General features: G+C 36.2%; 1 long non-coding RNA gene across 1 annotated transcript; it reads right to left on the bottom strand.

Moving 5' to 3' along the window:
- Positions 1-8,506: 8,506 nt before the first annotated feature.
- On the bottom strand, positions 8,507-12,830 carry LOC108508754. The gene is made up of 3 exons (XR_001878489.1): positions 12,756-12,830; positions 9,642-9,689; positions 8,507-8,606 (listed from the first exon to the last, which is right to left on the bottom strand). It is a non-coding gene; the product is annotated as an uncharacterized LOC108508754 (long non-coding RNA).
- Positions 12,831-13,045: the final 215 nt, after the last annotated feature.

The raw sequence follows: 13,045 nt of genomic DNA, 5'->3' as shown, positions 1-13,045 counted from the left end.
GGTGTCCCTGGCATCTTTGATTCTCCAGCCTAAACAACCCCAACTCTCTCAGCCTGTCTTCATAGGACAGTACTCCTGCCCTCTAATCATCTTCGTGGCCCTGCTATGGACTCGCTCCAACATGTTCATGTATTTCTTATGCTGGGGGCCCCAGAGGTGAACACAGTACTCCAGGTGGGATCTCATGAGAGTGGAGTAGAGTGGGAGAATCATCTCCCTCGACCTACTGGTCCATGATTCTTTCAATGCAGCCCAGGACACAGTTGTCTTTCCGGGCTGCAAGTACACATTGTCAAATTATTTTGAGCTTCTCACCAACCAACAACCCCAAGTCCTTTTCCTCCGTGCTGATTTCAATCCATTTTCCACTTAGTTTGTATTTGTGATTTGGATTGCTCCAACTAACATGCAGGACTTTACACTCAGCCTTGTTGAACTTCATGAGGGTATCTTAAGTCTGTCAAGGTCCCTCTGGATGGCATCCCTTCCCTCCAACTTGTCAACTGCACCTCACAGCTTGGTGTCATCAGCAAATTTGTGTAAGGTTGCACTAATAACACTGTCTAAGTCGCCAACAAATATGTTAAACAGCACCAGTCTCAATATCAAGCCCTGAGGAATGTCAGTAGTCACTACTCTCACTTGGTCATTGAGCTGTTGACCAACACTGACCCCAGCATAGAAGGCTGTCATACTTGTCAGGCAAAATTTGCCCTTAGTGAAGCCATGTTGGCTGTCGTCAATGCATGACTTGCATGATAAAACTTATATTCATCAGTATTCAAAAGTATAGAATGATTACTAAATTAAACAAGACAAATTTCCAAATTCTCCCTTTGAAATGTTCAAAAACATCTGAACAGTATAAAGCACAGTATTGGAGACACAGATAGCCTAGAGTTGGCTAAAACTTCTATCTCTAGAATATATTTTACTGAATTTCTTAAAGAGCTTCAGCAAACTGTTATATGAATTAAATGAATCACAAGGGTTTTTTCACATAAAGAATGGGAAAATGCCTTGTTGGATGACTTCTATTTTTATTGAGCCCTAAATTTTGTGGCTAGTTTTTGTTCTGTATTTCTTTCATCCTCACAGCTTCCTGTTCCTCTCTTAGGAGAGCTGGTACAGCCTGGAGCAAACAGAATTGTTTCCACACAGCTGCCTTGAAGAGCTGTGCAGTAACAGATGTGTGACAAAACTGTGATGCCTAATCTGAATGTCTGAATGTCACATCACTGAGAGAAAGATGCCAGACAATCTTTCTCTCTTTGATGTACAATCTCACAAGTGGGCAATAAGGGATACCGTCCTCTGCCATTTTAACGGACAATGTCTTCACCAAAACATGAGAGTCGGGTCAGCTCAAGATAAACATGAAGAGAGGCAAGAGTATCTAGAAAATGTTATAAATATAAAAAGAGTTTCAGATTAAGTATCATTGTTTTAAGAAAGAAGGAAAATATGAACATTTTTAAGTTATTGCTATTCCATCCAATGGTTATTGCTATTTTTAAGTTATTGCTATTCCATCCCTTCCCCTACTTTTACAATGAAGTACTGAAATATATTGATTTTTAATTTTTTTTCATATTTGGACTAGCTCTGATCGCAACTAATGTTAACTTTCTTCAGATACAAAGATGATCATCCAACATCGTTGCTCCTCTTCTTCGTGACCCCAGCTCAAATCACACCATAGAACACAGAATACCAGGTTCTCCATCAGGAACCTATGGGTTCTTTTCATTTCTGTATGAAGGAATTTCTAGCTCTATGATAACATTTTTGTTGCCTTGGTATCTCGCCTTTTCCATCCCTTCTCAATCAACATCAATTCCATGCTGAAAACACATTAAACTGTCTTACTCACTCTCATTTGTCTATTTTTCTCTGCCCTCCACCTTATTTTTTACTGGCAAATTGAGTTCTCATATTGTATTACCTCATAGTCCTTAGGAGGAGTAAGTTCTAGGAAGGAGGAGTTCTGCCACTTTTTTTTTTCTTTTTTTTCCCTTTTTTGATGCAGTAGTTCTCTTCCTATCACAACTCCCTGAGTAACTGTTAGTCCCAACATGACTCGTATGGCAAACACGCAGCCTCAGTAACCGTTGGAATTGAATTCTAGTGTCCCACACAAATCACAGTTGAAATGCTGTGATGTAACAGATTCATCATTTTGGGATTTTGGCTTCAATTATTTTCAACATATTGCTTGCCATCAGAGCTAAATTGGTCACTGAATTACGTGGGGTTGTGCCTGGATCATTTTAAACTGTAGAATAATGAGAAGTCCATAATAAATCACAAATACATATCTGATCTGAATTTGTGGATACATGAAAACATGATAGAAATGTTGAGGATTTGCAAAACTTGGAGAGTTATGTCTAGCCATTGTCTGGCTATTCATCAGTACTCTAGTTTGTAAAGTTTTGGGAATTCTGACTGGGGACTTGGGGATTAGGATTTGCATATATTTTGGTCTCAGGATGGTTTTATAGGACATTCACATTATGTGAATGTGTATGTGAATCTAAGTGTTTAATAATAAACCTGCAAAAGCCTGAAAAAATGAAATTTAAAAAGAGAGGCAATTGGAAACATATTGTCTGTTTTTTAAAGCTACAAAAGCTTTTGATCCTCGTGAGAGCTCTCTTAAAGTTAATAGAAACATTTTTGTTTATTTCATTGAATTTCACTTAATGCTTGCTCCATTGCAAACTTTCTTTCAAAGATATTGCACTTTTCCACTTTTCAGATATTAAAGATGCAATTTAAACAGTGTGGTTTTAAATGTTTTAAATTCCACACAAGTTGCAAAAGTCTGATAGTTCAAGCTTATTTACAATTTTAGCCCGTTCCTAATTTTCTTTCCTTTTTTTGTCTTTCATATTGGGTTAGACAGTGACAACTCTTCAATTATTTGAGTGTACACATATGCGTCTCCAAAAACCAAAAAGATAAATGAATAGTTTGCTTTAAGGTAATTTTTTTTCAGTCTAACGAAGAAGGCTGCAATTTTCCATTCTCAAAAGTCAATCAAATTTTCATAAATGTGAGGAAAGAAGTGACAAATGGGACAAATTAGATCATGACAGACTTCCTCTAAAACATTTAAACTAATTAGAGTCTTCAAACCACTCACAAATACAGATCAGAGACAGGGGGACTAAGTATTAAAGAGCATATTCATTCCTCCTGAGAAAATAGTTCTTCACACATGCCGGCATTATATTTTAGAAGTTGGGTGTATTTTAGAATCATTGCCTTTGTGTCCAATTCAACAGAGAGAAGTAAGAAAAAAATTACTCAATTTTAACCATGACAAAGACAAGCAGCACTGCAGAAGGTTTGTTATATGCACATTGATTGTATGAATGTTGATGGGATCCGTGCTCTGTTATATGAGACTGAAACAGATAATAAAAAACAGTGATTTTGCTTCCTAAATTTTTAAGACACTATAACGGAGTTAGAGGGCTAGAGAGGACTTACATGTGAAAGAAGGAATTCTAACAATTTCTGTGGGGACCTAAGTATCAGATACAGTGGTCAAAGACATAATTTTAAAAACCAAATACTAAATTAACTTTTACATCCCATTGGTTTTGTGAATTCTTCTAGCCTTTGGGAGAGTTTACTCTTACCTACTGTGTATATACACTGCAGGTTTATTTGCTGAAATATTTTTTTCTGAAATCTAGTTGCCTCTACCAATATTATCTCCAGAAATAATGTTTATCCAAAAAGCCAGATGAAAGTATGTTATGTGCTTGGATTGTTGCAGCAGGAGGCCATTAGACCCCTGGATGTACTCCTTTATTCTCTGCCCCAACCCTATTCTATCATGCTAATGTCAGGGGGATATAATGCCATGTATGTTATGTTGTCCCAACTGACTTTTTGTTTCCATGTTCCATATCTTTGTTTTTCATCTCCTGAAACATTTTCAGGGCATAGACAGCTGGAACATTTACTTGTACAGGAGTCAAAAACTGTCGGTTGCACAAACTCGGGGGCTTTTTTTTCCCACAGCCTCATAACGTGGCAATCTTATACCTTGCTTTTAATGGCTTTCAAGGCTGTTTATAGAGCCTCTGAGCAAAAGAAACAGGAAAGAAAAGAGATTTAATAGCAAAACCAGTTCTGAGTTACAATTTTTTCCAGCTGCAACATTTTCTTCCTAAATATTAGCAAAGTAATCTAGCATTAGGTACCATTTTTTTGAATACACAATTCTCTGAATATTTTACGCATTAAATATGTTTGTTTTAAAGACTTTAATATAATAACTGTTTTAACAAAATACGTATCTCAGTCTTACAGCAACAAGGAATTTTTTGGAAAGAAAAAGAAACTTGATTTCTGTTGTAGGTTTTTTAATTTCTCTTTAATAACTGAAGGTGAAACAATTGTAGTTACTCATGCTGCATTAAAATTATTAAGAGAGTTTTATCTAATGCATATGTGCATTTATCTGTTTGAATTTTTATGTTTTACTTGCAGTACCTTTTGATGTAATAAATTATTTTCTTCTTTTTGGATGAATACAATTTTTGTATCTCGTACGTGTCTATTGTATTTAGATGAACTGTCCATTAAATTTAACCCTAGATATCAGTTTCTAATTGTGATAGTACTATATTATAGTTGACCTGTTCATTGTAATCAGAATAATAGAATACCTTCGAAAAATAGTGAAAAAATTAAAACTTTTCTTTAAATGCCATTTCATTGTAAGCTCTTTTTAAGCAACTTGTTCTTCCTTGTTGCTCTGATGGCAAAAATTTACTGGGGGCACAATTTAGCAATATAAATAGTCTGTGAATTTTCTGTCATTCTTACAGTGCTGTGCTTGCAAATAACAGTTGAAAGTTCTATGTCCATTGGTGTGTAGTAAAGATTAAAAAACTGTAAAATTTTGTTAGAATGAGAATATCTAATTCAAATTTGGTAACCTTTTCCCAGATTGGGACAGTTCTCTACCACCAAGTCTTTGTTCCAAATGAGAATTCATCACTGAGAAAATAATATTCACAAGAGTGTCATAAAAGTTTTTACTGTGAACAAAGAGAGGGATATTAGAATGTGGCAAGTAGTGTAAAGCAAATTGTCTTTTCTGAGAGGTTTCTGCATGCAAATTTTTTGTACCATAGCTTGATTTGCTTTTTGCTAGCAATAGGATATAAACCCTTAAAAACACCGTAAAGTACACTAGGGCTTTTATTTCATCTTAGGTGAGTTTATTTCACTACAAGTGAATTCTTTTCAGACAATTTCCTCTTCATTCATGTCACAGTGTGACTCACAATTTCTTCATGTTTCTTTTAATAAGCTGAATAGGTAATAAAAGAAAACTGATTTATTTCTTTCTTTCCTCCATGAAGGAGCACACAGGACATAGAGTGCTGCAGAAATCAGGTGAAGAGCTTTATTTGGAAGCAGTGAAGCCTAGAACAGCTTATCATGCTTTTGATAGATGAGATTAATTTAACATCTCCTTTTTGAATGTCCTTCAGATGTTTTCTTAGTAGAGAAACAGAGAGACAAAATAATTTATAAAAATGATACATAAACAGTAGTGATGAGGATTACAGTTAAATTAAATCTTGATTACTGAGTTCATATTATAATGCATTTCTGACCAAGAAATATCTCAGACTTTGTGTCACTTCTGTTGCTGTTCCTTCCACAACCTCTTTCAACTACTGTCACTGGAGTCTATCTGCCATAGATTCATAGAATCATTTATGTTGGAAAATACCTGTAAGATCAAAATACCTACAGCTCAGGATGACAAAACTTCTGATGTTGATGCTGCCAAGTATGCGAGGACTCTTTAACATTTTTCTTCTTTTCTTCTCCATCATCTCTCCAACAGCTATCTTACTTCACAGTGAAGTAAAGCTTTAAAGCATCATTAAAAATTAGTGGCATCTTTAAATCATGGTCATGTTGTGTCTTGGCAAAAACTGTTATTCAGATATCTACCGCAGTAAAAATAATATTTGTCTTATTAGCATAGTGTCCTGGTTCTAGCCAGGACAGGGTTAAATTTTTGCAGTAACAGAGAGAGAGTGTGGCCAGGACCCTGATGTTATTGTACACCACCTGGTGTCATTGCCAGGGGCTGTCTCTCTTCTGGGAGAAGAGGTTCCTTCCAGTTGAGAAAATGTGGTGGAGGGAGCCATCGTGTATTGTCTGTTACCGGAGAGGTTTGTTCATGTGAATAATTTCTTTTCTTATATGTTTTTTTATTAATAATGTTGTGGTTACTGTTCACTTTCTTATTTCATTGCTGTTTCCAGTAAATTTTTCTTATCTCAGCCCATGATCTTTGCCTTTTGTGCCTCAAATTCTCAACTCCATCCCTCCAAAGTGGGAAGGGGAAGGGGGAGTGAGACAGAGTGGTGTGTGGTTTTGAAGAGTCTCGATGGGGGCACTGAACTGGGGAGTATCATTCCTAAACCAAATAGGATGATGTACTAATATCTTAAGCTTAAAACCTTCAGTTTGCTCAGACTGGTCTGAGCAAGCTCTACATCTGTTTTAAGATTCCTGGTCTTAAAATCCATTACATATTTGACCTGTAGGAAATGGTGAGTACCCATCCAACAGTTAACAATTGTATAAAAAACCATTACTCCAGAACAGACATCTCCCATTGAATGCCTATTATCTGCTTTGGGGAAATCAACTGGACAGTAAGAATAGAGAAGAAAACAGGAAAAAAATATTCTAGAATGCAAAATATGTTAAGAATACGTCACTATGTTAAGAATACATCAAAAAGAAGAGTGCATTCAGGCAGGAGACAGATTTTTTTTTCCAACTGCTATTTGATGTTGTGAACTGCAATTAGATAGGAGAAACATCCTGTTCCTGAGCTGCAATTCCCATTTCTCATTTCACAATATACTCTTGTGAAAGTCAACCACTTTGTCTGTTCTCCAAAGCATGAATTTTACCTCGCTCACTCCTAATAGCTTTTGAATAGCCCTTCCTTAAAAATAAAAATGAAAAATTGAAGAGTTAATAGTGAAAATTTTTATCCCTTGATGCAAGTCAAAACTCTTCTACTGACCACCATGGTCCTCAACAGATCATTAGCAGTGCCATTTTCAGATTTTTGTAGCAAGCGTCTCCATATGTTTTTTTGCAGATATAATCAATGGAACTACTAAAAGTCCATTGAAAAAGTATCTGGTACAGGCAGTACTAGCCATACGATACGCCAAATTTAAAAGGTCTCATTGGTCTATCTCTGTACTCAAATTCAGAACTTTCTTCAGTGTTTGCTTCCAAATTCCTACCAGAGCTTCAGGGCAGAGCACCAGATCAGTCACAGACTGCAAATTCTGTGGGCTAATGAAACTATCTTCATATTTAAGGCAGTAATTTTTTATTAGGCTAATGAAAGGATAGTTGAACTATTAAAAATGTCACTTAATTTACAATGACAGTAACCAAATTGGGTAATTATTGCAGGAAGAAGTAGCTTTAATAAAACATTTAATATTGTTATACACAAGCTTTTTATTATTAATAGTTTCTTCAGTGGTATGCTTACTCTTCCAGTACTTCTGTGGGCCCTAAGGTTGATGGGTGTCAGTCTTCCTAGAAGCAGGTGGTATGGTTTTAAAATGAGTAATCAATATCCCAAAACTGTCACCATAACCATGATGCTGTTGTTATGTTCTTTTCATTCAGTCTAGGATCCACTTGGTGCTAACTTTATTTTTCCATCACATCAATTTTTTTCTATGTATGGTGTAGTTTACATGTATGTTGGATAATCTTCCAAGATTACATTCCTTTGATCATTAGAAATTGTTTGCTGAAGGCATGCCTAAAGCCTGATGATCTGAAGCCTCTGTTTTCATCCTGTGCCCACATTGTCAAGATCTTTGCTATTATTCCCCATTTGCAGACCTATACACTTCAGTCTAGTGTTGCACATAGTTCAGGCCACAAATGAGAACTACTGATTATTACTATCTGTCACTTAAAACACTATATCAAAATGCTTGTTACAATAGACATTACGGCAATCATAGAAAGCTAAGCTAAAGCCAAAAGAGGTTAAGCAATTATATAGCTCATTATATAACTGTTGTTATAATTAAATGAACTGTCATTGTTTAACCCCAACCAGCAGCTAAGTACCACTCAGCCACACTCTCACTCCCCCACCAGCAGGACTGGGGAGAGAATTGGAAGAGTAAAAGCTAAAAAAAAACTCTTGGGTTGAGATAAAGACAGTTTAATAAAACAATAACTGTGCACACAAGCAAAGCAAACCAATGAATTCATTCACCACTTCCCATGGTCAAGCAGGTGTTCAGTCATCTCCAGGAAAGCAGGGCTCCATCATGTATAATGGCGACTTGGGAAAACATCATCACTCTGAATGTCCTCCCTTCCTCCTTCTTCCCACCACTTGGGAAGAATAGCTTTTGAATAGCCCTTCCTTAAAAATAAAAATGTCATGTGGTATGGAATATCCCTTTGGTCACTTGGGGTCAGCTGTTCTTGCAGTGTCACCTCCAAACTTCTTGTGCTTCCTTACTGGCAAGGGGTACAAAAAACAGGAGAGGTCTTGGCTGTGTAAGTGCTGCTCAGCAATAATGAAAACATCTCTGTATTATTAACACTGCTTTCAGCACAAATCCAAAACAGATCCCCATACTAGTCACTGTTAAGATAATTAACTCTACCACAGTCAAAACCAGCACATGAATAAATCACCTAATAAACAGTTGTTTTCTCATTATGACCAATATCCAGTTTTAAAAAGGGGTAGTTCTTCCTCTGCCTGTCACTTGACTGACCTCAAGTAGATTAATCTTACTTCTTGCTAGGAAACTTATCTTAGTTTCATTATTAAGTGCAAGCTATAAGAGAAGTGTGGCAATGTAATAAGAAAAATATTTGAAAATTTATTACAACATATAATCTTAACTAAGCTGGAGATAAAAATAATTAGTTTGAAGACAATTCAGTAATAAACTACATAAAAGTGTGTATATAAAATTCCAGATTGAAAGATTCTCTCTAGTTTAATACCACCTTGAATTGTCATTACATGAGAGCAGTAAACATTTTTTCCTTCTAATCAAAAATAGAAATAAAAATTATTATTTCCTCATATATTTTCTTTTTTTCTAGAAGTACATGTGTCTACATAGACAATAAAACTGGTTATGCACGACATTCAATTAAAAAGTTGTACAATAACAAACCAAGCAAAAAACTAAAATAGAACAACAAGCCAAGCCCATAACTTACAATAGATACATGTCCCTAAACCCAGAGCATGCATTTGGCTAGCTTTCTAGTAACAGCGTACCCCTTTAAAGTAGTAGTTGGTACTTAAAGGTATCTGAAATGAGACTACATTACCAGCAGGTACTGAACACTCCTTTTCTCTTTGCCTTCCAGTGTCCTGCCTGCATTTCCAATTAACATTTCACTGAGTTTTATTGTTCTCAAGGACTTCCTTCTTATCCACTGACATTTACAGAGTCAGGATAATCAGTTTAGGAACAACTGCACAGACATTGAGACAGTTTTTGGGATTCTAGAGATTTCCCAAAGCCAGCAACTATTAATCCAAAAAAGAAAAAGGAAAAGCAAACCTTTGTGGATACTAGCATGCTTCACCTCTCTCAGGTAGTGCTTTAGTGCTGGAAATAAGAAAATGAGAGTGTAACTTTAAGACATTACATTAATAGAAAAGGCAGAGAAAGAAACAAAATTCATTCTGTAAAAAAACACCTGAATATTGAAGAACAGTCATTCATCTAGGGTTTTTGTGGGCTACTGGCCCCACATTATCCTACTGTTAAGGAGCAACTCTATCTACCAGAAATGCTGGAAAATTATTGCATACATTCATTCTGTTTCTAGCACTGCCTTCCCACCCCTACCTTATTGCATAATTAGCCTTTGTCTGTCTGTAATCCTATATAGTCCTTGGATGATGAAGTGGCTGCACTGGCATGGAAAAAAAGGGAAAAAACGGAGGAAGCCAGACCTAGACGCTTTTGTAAATTCATTGTCCATGGCATTTTCACACATGCTCGTATATAGCACATATTCATAAGCTTTCTGGAAAAGAAGTGAGTAGTGAGGTGACAAAGTTTTCTGATAGCATTAAATTATTCATGGTAATAAAAGCAAAATCTGGCAGTGAAAAGTTGCACAAGTTTACAAGACTGAAAGAGCAGTAAAAGATGAATTTCAGTAGTGATAAATGTAGAATAATGAGCCAATAGAATAGCATCTATGTATATAAACAACGAGAGACCCTAAATAACTTATTAGCATTCAGGAAAGAGATTCTGAACTTGTCGTAGACAATTCTACAAAAATATCAGACCCATCCAAGGAAGTGTTCAAAAAATCCTGCATATAGCATTTTGAATGACTAGGAAAGGAATAAACAAGAAAATAAGAACATATTTAGAGAAATGGGTAAATACTTTTCAGTTGCATTTCTCCTTCTAGTCTCAGGTAGAACATAAAAAAAATAGAATATAGTAAAAAGAATAATGAAACTTATGGATTAGGTATTTTTGTGCAAGTAATGTCTATATAGCTAGAAAAAGAGGTAACTGGAATTAACTAGTCAATAAAATCATTAGTAGATTGGAAGGTGTGCATAGGCACATCAAAAGAACTTCCTAGGAACTAGATCTTGAAGAAAACAAAAGGCAGCATTTTTTACACAAATCAGCTAAATCATGAAATTTGTTGCTACAGGATGTCATTGATGACAAAAATATGAATAGGGAAAAAAAACAGACAAATCTGTGAAAGAAGATTGCATGCAAGCAATCTGTTTATACAGACAGTGATGTACTCTAAGTAAGTTTAACTATCAGCAGAAGTCTGCGTGGCCCTTTATGAGTAAGGTTTTCACTTCCCTTACTGGTGGATGGTTTAGAACTCTTTTCCTTATAAGATGAAAAATTCACAACCATGGTTTCAGAGATATTAGAAGAACATTTTCTGTGCTAGTTACTGTTGGAAATTAAAGCCCCAAATGAGGCTTGGTTGGTTTTTGGTTTTTGAGGGTTTTTTGTTTGTTTTTGAGATTGATCCATAAGGCATTAAGCAAATGCCTATTTGGGCAGAGAAATAGGGAAAGATTAGTACGTATGGTTGTTGAGGAATATATTTAGTGCAGGTAGGTTGGTGTACAAGCTGGAGTGCCAGCTGTAGATGGAGCTCTGGGTGGCTAGAGCCCCAGAAAAGGGGCTGTGAACTGGCAAGCCTTTGCATAAAAGGGCACGGGAACCTGTGGCCCAGACAGGTGACCAGACACTTAGGGACACAGCAGGAGCCAAAGATCCCTGGACTTTCCCTCACTTAGACTGTAAACATATAAAAGCCCAGTTCAAGCTGTTATTTTTTTATTTAGTTATTGCATTATGATTAAATTATTTTAAGGATCTGGACATCTGAGACTCTGCTATGGGAAACCTGGGATTGAACCAGTAAGGAAAACTGGTCTGACTGTGTGAATGTGGGGTGTGTAGCTGCAGAGGGGCTTTGGTCCCAGCACAGGTGGTATGGGGTGTGATTGCCAGAGTTGCTCCTGGATGTGTCATCAGCAGTAATTACAGCTCATAAAACATAGTTTTAAAATACATAAATACATAATTATATAGTAAAATAATATTTTGTGTACAGATTTTTTCTTTTTTTTTTTCTTTTTTTTTTTTCACAATGCACAATTAATTGTGAAGGATGGTTAGTAATATTTGAATTCTTTTTCATTCCAAAATTTTGGGTTGCTGATCTAACGCTGGGCAATCTAAATGTCTAGTTGACACCACTGCACGATGTGTTTCTCAACAAATATACTACTAAAAGTAAATTTATTCTTTTTTTAAAAATGCGGTCACATTAACTTGCAAGGAAAATGATCACTTTAAATGTGAATTTCAAAGGAAGGCCTCATTTATGATGGGGATACTGTATGGCCAGAGAAGATCCCTTTTGTTACTGATGGGAGAAAGTCTCAAAAGGAGAGTCAAATATCTAGAAAATGTAAAAACTATGAAGTAGGGAAACATCCTTTTTTGTTGTTGTTCTAACTAAAGAACACTGATAGAAGAATGACAAACAAAGCGCAGGGAAGTACTATGAAAGAATGGGAAATTTATTCTTTAGAAATGAAGCACAGAGACAGTGCTGATTGAAAATTATTACAATTGAAAATAAGATGATGATTTTTTTTTTAGTCTGTGCGACATCCTGGAGTGTGTTTCAGCTCACTAGAGAAGTATTTTTGTAACAGGAGATGAAATGTATGCGGTACATGACCTGATAGGTGCACGTGGTCATGTGAAAGTACAAAGTCAACTGAAATAATGTTGGAGGAGTGTGCAGTATACAGTTTCACCCAGATTGCCTTTAAAAGCAGTCCTGGAGTGAACTATCCTAGAATGAGCTCCTTTGTAGAATACTAATAAGTGAAGCAGCAGCTGTGCAGAAAAAAAAAAGTGAATGGCTTAAAAGAACTCTGTTAGCACCAAAGTGAGGTAGATCACATACTACAGCCAAGCTGATGGTCTTGGTACATCTATCTCTAGCAAGAAAGTCTTATGCTTTCTGATCTGTAAATTCCAGATGAGGGATCCACCATGAGGTAATGCCATTGGAATACTTAAAAACCACCACCATAGATATAACTGAACTCATTGTTTCTAACCTGACGCATCTTTATTATTGCATTCACATACCCATGTTTTTTTCAGCCCTCCTTGTCCACCTGTTACAAAAAGGAGACTGGCATATAGTTCTTGAGTGAGGAAGTAGGGCTGTCAGCAGCTGTTCCAAGGGACAAGGCATTGTAAGTAGTTGTTAAAGTTTACTGCAATGTATAAAATGCTGTGGTTGTTTGGACTTGGCTTCCTGCCAAGAGCCCAAGACCACAGCAAAAGGGCTTCCCCTCCCTCTTTTTATGAACACAGGGAAAGGGGAAAGAGAAGGAAAAAAAACCCTAAAAGACTGAAATAACAGAACCAAAGCG

Source organism: Lepidothrix coronata, unplaced genomic scaffold (assembly GCF_001604755.1).
Source record: "Lepidothrix coronata isolate B3197 unplaced genomic scaffold, Lepidothrix_coronata-1.0 Scaffold311, whole genome shotgun sequence".
Taxonomy (NCBI): domain Eukaryota; kingdom Metazoa; phylum Chordata; class Aves; order Passeriformes; family Pipridae; genus Lepidothrix; species Lepidothrix coronata.
The sequence above is the reverse complement of the archived record's forward strand: the minus strand, read 5'-3'. Positions and strand labels throughout refer to the sequence as shown.